Source organism: Patagioenas fasciata, chromosome 11, assembly GCF_037038585.1.
Source record: "Patagioenas fasciata isolate bPatFas1 chromosome 11, bPatFas1.hap1, whole genome shotgun sequence".
NCBI classification, from domain to species: Eukaryota; Metazoa; Chordata; class Aves; order Columbiformes; family Columbidae; genus Patagioenas; species Patagioenas fasciata.
In genome coordinates this window covers 13,705,059-13,716,254 of record NC_092530.1, presented here as the reverse complement: position 1 = coordinate 13,716,254, position 11,196 = coordinate 13,705,059, and the positions used below count along the sequence as shown (strand labels likewise).

Genomic DNA, 11,196 nt, shown 5'->3' with positions numbered 1-11,196 from the left:
TCAGTAACATATGTATTTTGTTGTTAGTAGCATTGTTATATTACATTAAATCTTATGGACCTCAACAGCGAATGGCATCCCAGGTTGCGACATAGCTAGCAGGAGACCAAACAACATCACAATCTACATACATAAGCAAGAAATGTGTTTTACAGCCGTGTTTCAAGAAAGGAAAGTAGACACAGAAAGATTCAGTGACCTGGGTCAAGTCTTCCTAAAGATCTGGGATCGGTTCCCATAGCCACAAGACCGTTTCTATGTTTGATTTATCCTCTCAAGCTTATTCCTGCTCTCCAAAATCACACAGAAAACTGGAGGACAGCGGGCAGCTGTGTGACAAATGGAACTTAGCTGTGTGCTTTGTCTTTTATACAACTCCACTCATTTTAAGCATGGTACAGACTAAGAAATTGATGTTAAAGTGAGCAGCTGTGCTGACCATAAACACTAACTACACAAACTCTGCCTTAGACCCTCCTGCATGGTGACGGCTCTAGCTATGGCAGGCATGAAGAGGTCCTGTGTCCCACATCTCCACCTACACCAGGACTTGGGGCTGGCAGAGGTGAGTGCTGAGGAAGCTGGTGTGTGCGATCTTAGTTTGCCTGTCATTTCCTCACAGGGTCAGCAGGGAGGGCACAGCCAGATGCTTTGGTGACACAGGTGTGGTGTGACCATGGGCTTATCTGTGAGGACCAAAGGCTTTTTGGTTTGCTGCTGCAGCTGCCCAGGGCTCTGCTCCTGGTGCAGCTGGTATAGGTGCTTTTTTTCTGGCAAATGAAAGTGACCCTAATAAGTCAGTCAGTCTTTCTCTTTATCTCCATGTTAATTTTTAGGAATCAGACACGGATGGTTAAGAGCTTTGAGATGTTGGGGTGACCTTGGGGAGTCTGGCGCTCTAGCAAATCTCAAGACCTAGTCTTCTGTTGCTATTTTTCGCCTATGGCAAAGTTACAGATTTCAGAAAGACTTTGCTGTAGCATTGACTTGAAAATTATAGTGAGTGAGTGTTCCCTTTTAAATAATGGATTATGAGGCAAAGATTAATTTTTACTCAATTTTCACACTAATTCAGTGCCTTGCTGCCAGCTGAAGCACAAAGAAGGACATGAATTCACAGTGGCTTTCTTTTCTTTCAAAATCTTAACATGTTTTTATTGGATGGGGCTGTTTGTAATGAAGTCTCATCATTCACGTCTGCCTGCCTACCTAACCACAGGGCTTTGACATCCCTGGAACATCCTTTGGTTCATGTCACCAGTAAAGACAGTCAAACCACTTCTCAGCTTGCTCAATGACTTTCTAAAGGAAACCAGTCCTACAGAGAGAAGGTCATATACCAACAATCCCTATGACAGCCAACACTCTGCAGCTGCCAGGTGCCGCTTATTTTTAGGCCAATTGAAAAAGGGGCGAAGAGGGAGAGAGAGAGAAAGGGGAAGAAAGAAAGATGGCTGAGAAGAGGTGAAACCAGAAATGCTATGTCCCAGAGGCATTTATCAGCCCAAATGAAATGGAAACAGTGAAAGGGAAACACTGCTTTGCTTTTCTCAAAATTGTATTTCCAGTTGAATGAATCGAAAAGAAAATATCCTTTCCTTTTTCTGTGTTTTGAAAGATCTGTTTGCTAAGTCTGCAGGCTTAGTGGGAGAGACAAGGAATATTTATTTTCCATATACGCTGGTAATTTATGAGGTTGCTATAAATGCAGAGTTTATGGGAGTAAAATCAGGCCATGAAATAAAAAGGATTTTATTCAAGTATCTCAGCTTATTAATTCTTTCTAATTCTTCACAGAGAAGGAGATGAGTGAGGATGCACACAAGGTTTACTGAATTTTAAGAAGGAGAAGATCCAGTCAAAGTAGCAAATGCAGGTATATTTTAAAAATGGAAAAAGAAGAAAGATAAGTGAATTTTATTAGGGTTTGAAATGTAATTGAATTTTCGTTTTCCTATTTTGCCATCAAACATGTCAGAAAGAAGTTTACTGTTCTGGGAAAGGGTCTCACGTTACTAACTAACCTGCGTAAAGTGGCTTCACCTTCTTGTGCAGCAGGGTGTGACTGCTGGGATGTAAATGCAGCTCTTATCTATGACACGTGAGTGGGTGGAGAGGAGATTTGGAGCCCTGAGCAAGAAATAAGATACCACAGCTGCTTTCACTGGGAATTAATGCTCCAGCAAGACCTGAAATGGGGCAAATATATTGTTACTTATGAGTAATATTAACTACCAGTTCCACAGAATGCCCATCAGTATGCACGGCCATGTGTTGTATGATTGTCCTGCCTTCACCTCTAGAAGCCTCCAAGAGGATGAGGGGATGGGGAAGGATCCCATTACACAATGTGCTCTAAGAAACATAGAAAGATAGAGGTGCTGTTAAAGCCTCACAAAGTCTAAAGCTAAGATGCTGTACCTGAGAGCCACAAAAGCTTTCAGAAATCTATTCATTTAAAATGCTTTTTGGAAGAAAAGAGTCAGCATAACATGAACCTTCAGTATCTGCTGGCTTCATGTCAGCAGGCTCTCCATGGGCATGCCACACTTCCCAGCAGCTGCTTTGCACTGGTATTTGGATTTGGAAAGGAAGAACACGTAAGAGTGAAGGTGTATTGAGCGCTAGAGTAATATGTTAACTGATATTGATCTCACAGAGCAATTGTTTGGAGGTGTTCTCCAAATCAAGTCCTTTCTATTAGCTCAATTTGGAAAAATGTAAATATCCCAAGAAATAACTCCTTTCTTAGCAGCCTTCTCCCACCCCTTAATCTCAAGGTTTGTAACATCTGTATACTCAATATTTCCCAGCTGTCTTTAGGGTGTCTGTTAGCTTTCCCTTCTAAACTGACACTCAATATGGTGTTGGATGAGAGGGACCAAGGTGCAAATAAAGCCCATGTCCTTCATAGCTGGACTTTTTTCCTGGCCAAGAGGAGCAGCCCAACCCCAGAATGTCAGAGCAGCTGGTGACAGCAGTCACCACCCAGCTCACTGGGCTAAATGAGGCTGAGAGGACGGAAGCTAAGATCTGTTTCCTTGAATTAAGCTGACTTGGGCTCTGTAGTTGAGGAAAATGGCATAAAATGCAGAAAAAAGGTCACTGCAGTCACTCTGAGTGGAAGCATAAGCTTCCTTCCCATCTTGGCATCTCCTGACCTTCTGTGTCCATCTCAGCCACTCATCTCCACGGAGGTCAGCTGTGATCCCCAGTGTCCCCATGAGTGCAGCTCTGGCAGAAGGGACATGAAAGCTGACGGTGTGTGGTTGGAGGAGCAGCACTGCTCCTAGAGTGTCAGTTGGCTGCATGACACGAGGCAGTTTCACAAGGCAGGAGTAGGCTGGAAATCTGTGATGAGACTGTGGGGCAGAGGGATTTAAAGAAAGACTGACTCTGGAGTTCCTAGTCCAGTGGTACCTGCAGGGGTCTGTGATTGGAGCTGTGATGGCAAGATGAGATGAGCTGCAGTTCGCATAGTACAGTCTTGCGCTAGTAGTATCACAGTTCCGTGGTACTTTGGTGTCTTTTTTTGGAATGCTTTTGATAGTAGAGTTGGCATATGACCTTCTGCATTTGAGATCTGATGGCTCAGGAATCTCCAACTATACTATTGGCCATCAGTCCCTATTCTTGTATACAGAACTACTGCCAAGCTAAGAAAAGCGTTAAAGAAACCTGTTTTTTCTAAGAAGCAATTCCCATTGTAACATTTGCTAAGACTTCTGAACCCCTGAGGTATACAAGGGAGTGTCTGAGTTGTAAGTATCAAAAGAAATTAATTATTCTATATTATAATTAAGACTTTTTTAATTAGCTGAACAATTAAAATTTTTCTTGCGTTACAGTGCAGCTTTTCACATAGCCAGATAATCTGAAACTTCAGAGCTATTTACCTGAGTAAAAGAAATTTCTAGCATCAACAGTTCTCTTTCTGTAATAAAAAGTAATAAATAACAGCTTTATTGCAGCTGCAAGAAAGGTAGCTCTCTTTAAAAGAAGTCTGTCAAGTCAAACTTGTCCCTCAAAATGTATGTTTTGTAAAAGCCTTCAGAAAATGTTGGGTCGAACTGTTTTAGTGTTATTGTGAGGAAATCAATATTTCCCTGCAGCCTTTGCAACCCCCATATCGTAACATGGTTTTTGTGCAGAAGAAGCTGAAAGTGAAACTGTCTAAAAATGAGAGTGAAGTGAACTGGTCTGTTTCTATAATTTGCCCTAAAATCAACCAAGGTAAACAAAACGGCACACTTGAGCAGTCAAAAATGAAAAATTCTCCCTACCAAAAAGCTCAAGTGGAGGGTGTTGGTGGGGTTTGGGGTGGGTTTTTGCTTTTCTTTCAGCTTTTGTATTTCTCCCTTCATTCTTCCCTTCTCTTTCTATATCCTATGACTCAGGTGCTGTGCTAGCTGCTGTCATGCAGCATGTCTTCCAGGCTTTGTCCCCAGTGAAAGCATCAAGGGAATCATGCAAGATTTGCACATACTTCAACATTGAAATTAGTTAGTTGCCTACAGTGGTCCTCCCACCACTGGAGAAGATAAAACCTTTTCAAATTGCTCTGAAATGCCAGAGCAATGTCCATCAGTGCCGCCAGTGTCCATCAAACAGAGGTGGGAGCACCAGCTCCATCAGATGTGATGCATTTGAGACCCTGGAGCTGGCAAAATATGGACAGTGCTCCCATGTATTCCTGATTCTCCGCTGTGAACTCTGTCAGACGACACGGTCATGGGTCAGAGGATCTGTAGGGTTAGGGCCTGGTCGGGTTATACCAGGAGGAACAGAGTTCGTGGACTTGGGTACTGTGGCTGCAAGTGGGTATTTTAAGCTGCTGAAACTGAGTTCAGAAAGGAATCACATTAGTTTGGGGAGCTTGGCTGAGATTCTGTCAAGAAAATGAAGAGGGAAAGTCTGGGAGACATGTAACTTGTTCACAGATACACTGGTGAGGATGCAGCAGCTTTACAATTTTATCTGTTCACATGCAGCAGATGGAAAAAAACAGTTAAGCCAGGTTGTGGGAGCAGGAGGACAGAGAGCAAAGGACCAGAGGAAAAAAAAATATGCTGTGCTGCCTGTCAGAGACTACTCTCTTTGTGTTCTTTTGTGCCTAGACTGAAACGCCTTCATGTTTTTGTTGTGGTTTTTTTTTTTTTCCTCTAATCTGGAAATAATTCTGATTTATTTTAAGCCTTCTATCAAGACAAGTCACGCAGCACTGCCTGGCTGGTGGTAGGAGGCTGTGTGTGCGTGTGTGCACAAACGTGTGTTTCCAAGGATGCTGCCTGCTTCTCTAGTTGACACTGCAGTCAGTTATTGGGTTTTCAATTATATAAAAATGGCAATGATGGAGTTTTTCAGCTTTTACAACACCACAAATCACAGGGTACTTCACTGTACAAGCAACATTGCTGCCACAGCGTAGCATGGCAGATCACGACTTTCACATGCAGACCTGCAGGGGAACCAGTGCCATCAGGGACCCCCAGACCGCAAGAGCATCACCATAGGGCAGGCAGTTGCTCCTCCACATGGTCCTTCAGCCACCAGACCCCACCGCACAGGCAAGGAAGGCCAATGGGGTCCTTGGGCTACACCATGGAAGGGCAGGAAGAGCTATTTTCTGTGTGCTTCACATGTTCAGCACTATGTTTTTGAACAACCTGTGCAGCTTGGATGAGCAAGAAAGGGTTACAGAGGCCAGATGAGGAGCTTATTTATGGGAAGGGTCGTCATGATACAGAGAACAACATCGGCTACAGCACCAGTTACCATGAATGTCTTAGCCACACCATGGGATCTCTTACTAGCCCAAAGTTGCCTGATAGTTCTGAAACAATTAAACTGGAAAAATGTTGGAAACTACGGGCTGCTTCACAGATTGATCATTAAGTTCTACGTAATATAGTTATGTACCCATTGCTGTACTTTCAAAGCTAACCCTACAGAAAAAAAGTGGTTTGGACTGGCGGATCAGAAGTGTTTTCGTTCGGAACTAAAATATGTAAAGAAAAACCTGGGGATGAGATAGTACACAGGCACCACAGTCCTCATCACTAGTCAGAAGACTGAACCTAACATCCAGGCATCTGAACAAGGACTCGCCACTGTGAGAATTCGGTGATTTTGGCATTTGGGAGTGTCAATGTGAATGTAAATACCCAAAAATAGTCTGACACAAGAGCAGCAGTAGCAATTGTCAGTCTCTCCAATTTTATTTGGTAAAAGAGATATCAGCCAAGCCATTTTCTATCTGACCTGTGCCGGTAGGGAAGTGGGTGTCTGAATGCATCATCAGACTGCATTTTCCTTGCGGCAGATTGGTGGTAACCCAGCAGTCAAGTCCACAAGAGCATGGCTGTGAGAATCTGAGTGGAGCAGGGATAGAAATCAAATCATTGCCACATTGGATGAACGAGAACACTTGAATTCTGAGCCTCCAGTAAGCAAGTAAGTGAGAAAAAGAAACAGAAATTGCCAGTTAAACTGTCTATATTGAGTACAGTACGAATTGGAAAAGAAGTAGTGATCCTGATAACTGGGATGGAGATATTTGGAATGATCCCATTTCACCCAGGCCATATCCTGGAACTAATGCTCCTTTGCATAATGAGCTACAAGTGTACAGGCGACGGAGATCCCATCATGGTAAAAAAAAACAAAAAACAAAAAACAAAAAACCCACACAAAACAAAAAACAAAACAACAACAACAAAAAACCATGACAAATTGTTAATTCAGGGAGACAGGGACCAGCATGAGGGACGACTGACTCACTGTTGAAATGGAGTTGGTTACCACTCAAGGCTGAGCTTTCACTGTGGAATTAGGACTTTAAATAGGGATATTTGTGTGGAGTGGATTGTGGCTTTAGGCAAACAGCCCAGTTGGACCAGTTCTGATGAAAATCCTGCAGCTAAGGTTGGCTGGATGCCCACTGACTGCACTCTGCATGAGGCTGAGCTTCGTGATCCTGCAGCAGAGAGAGAGAATAGGCTATGGTTGAGGACATGCCGGGAGGGCTGGAAGGATTCCCTGGAAAGAAAAGGAACTAGAAAGAAATCTAGTCAAAGCAGTCAGTACCACTAAAAATCACTTTCACCAATCAAGGTCCTGAGGGCAAAAAAACTCAAAGTTCTGGAGGATCAGAGGGACCTTTACAGTCCTGCAGTTTGTGGCATTCTGCCTGCAGGAAGGCAGAGGGTATTTTGTCTGGACTAGATAAGTCTTGGAAATGGCATTTGAAGTAGATGAGACGAGGGTTCAGGAGGAACTAGAGAGCCTGGGAGAAGATATGGCTGGGTGGAATATAAAACCCATTAGTGTCTTAATGCATAAATTGGCAGAACTGTACAACAGCAATGAAAAACAAGCAACTGGGAGCCCAAACTGTTATTCGAGTCTGGTGCCTTAGTGACTATTCAAATTATTATTTTGCAAGAGTGTGGGTTCCTACAAGGCATACCACATAGACAAACTGTGCAGTGGTCTCCTCTGGTGCAGGGAGTCTATCAGCCCCGCTTCTTCACCCATTCCCAGTGCAAAGCGCTTAGTGGAGAGTGCAGTTGAGTTTTCTTGTATTCAGCTTCCCATGCAGGATAAAAAGAGGGCTTTTCAGCAGCCTATTCCTGAAACAAAATAGGTTACTTTAGATCTGACTAACTGTAGAAGGATAATACAGAAGTAGAAGGACTCATAATTATCTTACTTACATAAAGATGTGTTTCTGTAAAGGCTTCCAAAATTCTCAGAACACCTCAAGATGAGGGTGAGTTACCTTCCTGCAAGTATAAGCTTGCAATAAGTTGGAGTATGGAAAGATTAATGTCTTTGCTTTAATGACAGGGCTTGATCCGAGGCTGCAGAAGCAATGCAAGTACCCAAGTGAAGCCCAGAAAGGATTGTTGTCCACTATTAATAGCTTGGTGGATCAAGGAGTGCCAGTGCAATGACCCAGTGTGTGTAATTCCCCTGTGTGGCTGGTATTAAAGGGAGATAGAAAGATGCATCTGACTGTGGATTTTTAGAGCCTTAAATGCTCTAACTCTGCAAACATCACCTCTTCTTGTTAAAATACCAGAAATTATGGCTGCAGTAGCAAAAGGAACTAAGTGATTTTCAGTCATAGATCTAGCAAATGCATTTTTTCTTTAGCCCTTTGGCAGCGAAATGTTAGTAAAAGTTTTGTTTTATATTTCAGGAAAAACAAAATGGTCTAACATAAGTTCTTCAAGGATTTTGCAAGCTCCTGTGATCCGTCACATACACATCACCCAAATGTGGGAGAAATTAGCCTGGACAGGAAACATGTAACATCATATGTGGATCACACTTGAGAGAATTTTGAAGAAGCATGTCAGCAGAGAGGAAGTTTTGGCTGCAGCCCAGGAGGAAGGATTGAAAGTCAACAGACAAAAGGTTCAATTAGTGCAACAAGAGGTAAAATATTTAGGAGCGATACAAGGTATTGAAGGCCAGACTCCTGATAAACAGAGTGTGGAATTAATTCAAAAGCTACTCAACCCCACAGCTCTGCTTAGCTAAGAGCACAGTAAGGCACATTTAATTGTATGCAGGATTTTATTCTGATGTTCACTGAAGTGAGTCGTCCTCCAGCTAAGCTTTTAGAGAGCACTAGGCAGTGGGAGAAGGGAACAGAAAAGCAAGCAGCTTGATTGACCTGGAGCTGGCCCTGGCCCCAGCTGCAGTGGTGGGATATCTGGACCCAGGAAGCCTCTTCATGTGTGTTTTGCCTCTGTTAGCCAGGAAGGAAGGGCCCATTGGACACAAAAGAAAGACATCATGTTACAGGCTATTGTCTGTGTTTCTTAAATCTTATTGACACCACAACTCCCTGTCAAAAGGGATGAGTATCTTCAGTCTGGAAATCAGAAGAATTGGATTATATTGTTGAAGGAAGGCCAAAGGCACAACACGCCAGCCACAGCCATACTTCCTTGAAATCCATTGTGTTCAATAAAGCACAAGATGGCACATATCTAGCTCCAGGTTGGCAAAATGGACCCTTAAGTTAATGACTCAGGGAGTCAGACCTGGAAAAGCACATGTGACACAAACACCTCTGTACCTTAATGGTGGAGGGTGCTGAACATGAGCATCAGATATTGCAGCCTTCTGAGGTGCAGTGGCCTGTACAGGTTTAATTGTCTCTGTCAAGACACATCTGCAGAAACCTGCTTCACAGGTGCTTCAGGCTCCCATAGGATAAGGCTTGCATGAGATTTGCTCCAGTCTATGTAAGGAGGAGCAGGAGACAGTGGGGCAGGTCTCTCTTCACTCAGTACAAGTGGCAGAAATCCCAGCTGCATTGTCAGGTGTCCTTCCCAGCGGTGTGAGCAAACAAGGGTGAAGGATTTCATTTTACTGACAAGTCTTTTTGTCCAGCTAGGTATAAAGCAGCAACTACATGTAGCAGAATACTCACAAACCTCAGGATATGAAGAATTTGTCTTCTAAATAAAGCTTTAAGGAAGTCAGTACAGGTGAATGGCAAAAAATAGGATGTGGTGATCCCACCTAAATGGCTCCACAAATGACTATAGCTAGCTATTATTGTATTCCTTCCTTATAAGACCATGGCATGAAGGGAGATGTGTCTCTGACAGCATAGGTGGTTAAAAACTTCTGTATCAGTTGAATAGCAACGGAAAGGTCTCACAAATTAATGGATAAAAGAATCTGACAAATGGCTGCAGCAAGATAACCAACAAATAGATGAACAATTACGGCAAAGTGTTCATAAAATACATAATGCTAAAAATTGGTAAATAGCCAACATGAAGAATGGCAAGTGAGGGTCAGGTAGTAAAGTATATCATGAGTTTCCTGGAAATAAGGACAACTTGAGCTGTAAATAGAATGGATCTGGCACTAGCACAGATAAAGTCATTTCCATTGTTTATTAGTTCAAGTAATTTCTGACAATGTGAGGCAGTTTCATCAATCACAGCCAAAGCTTTGGAGAGGAGAAAAAACCTAAGCTATATGAAAAGTTGTCTTTATTTTTCAGGATCACATAAAGGAGTGAGTGTCACCAGTCACCAGACCTGGATCAGCATAGAAACATGAATTTGCTGTGGTGAATAAGAATAACTCTTCCAGCTGTTGTATTGGGCATCAACATTACTGAAGCTGGGAATACTGTTGAACAGTGTCAGCCTCTTTCTGTCCTGCCTGCTCTGTGAGGGCAGGGTCTGCATGCAGCACGGTGTTGCCTGCATTTTGTAGCACGGAGAACAGGACTGGAAGCTGCAGAGTTGTCAGGGATGTTGCCTGAGACGGTTGCATCTGCCTCCTTGCTGGTTTGCATGATCTCTGTCTGAGTAAAGCGCTTTCTGCAGTCAGTACGGGTGGTCAGTGTGATAAAACCATTGTACAGGCCTTGATACACCAGATACTTTGCATCTCTGAGATGTCCAGGTTCTCTGATCACCCAGAGCCGGATGCGTGCAGGGTTGACTTAAAGCTGTATTAGTCCCACTTTTCTGGATCTAGTCATGCTTTGATGTGGCAATTAGAAAAACACAGTCTCTCCCAAAAGTTTGGAAGCCCCTACTCTTGTTTTCCTTTGTTCTTCACTTTATTTTACAGAACCCTAACTACTTCATTTTAAAAGTATCGTATTTAACAGGAGACATCCTTTTTTCCTGAGAGACCACCATGCAGCTAACAAGTGATGTAGACATACCCATGCACTACTGTCCTTGTCACCTCTAATCATGCAGTCATCGCCATCACGCTAAATCCCTTCCTCCCATCTGCCTTCCTCTGAGTTACATTAAATATTCCTTCATCCCTCAGTGGAGCCTGAGCTTCTCTTTTCTTTCTCCACCTTTTGCCCTTCCCAGCTTGTGCAAGCAATCCAGTAGCTCAAACCAGGGAAACTGCCTCCTTACGGTGGAGGGTCTCTAACTCAGTATTTTTTCCTGTCAGAGAGGTTAGTTTCTTTTGCCATGAACTAGAATCCCTTGAGAGAAAGCAAGCTGAAAAAGTCTTTCAGCAGCCTTTTCTGTTCTGCCCTCCTGGTGCAGGTTGAAAATGAGAAGAAAAGGGGGAGAAAGATTGGAAAAAAAAAAAAAGGAAAAAAAAAAAAGGCAAAAATCATCAAAAAGGAAGACTTTTCCAGAGCCCAAACAATCAATCGGACAATAGGAGGTAATGATTCTACCTCTG

The 11,196-nt window shown here is 43.1% G+C and overlaps 1 long non-coding RNA gene across 1 annotated transcript; it reads left to right on the top strand.

Moving 5' to 3' along the window:
• The first annotated feature begins 6,392 nt into the window (after positions 1–6,392).
• Positions 6,393–10,989, top strand: LOC139828890 (uncharacterized). Its single transcript, XR_011740947.1, has 3 exons — positions 6,393–6,453; positions 8,204–8,442; positions 10,034–10,989. It is a non-coding gene; the product is annotated as an uncharacterized lncRNA (long non-coding RNA).
• The last annotated feature ends 207 nt before the right edge of the window (positions 10,990–11,196 follow it).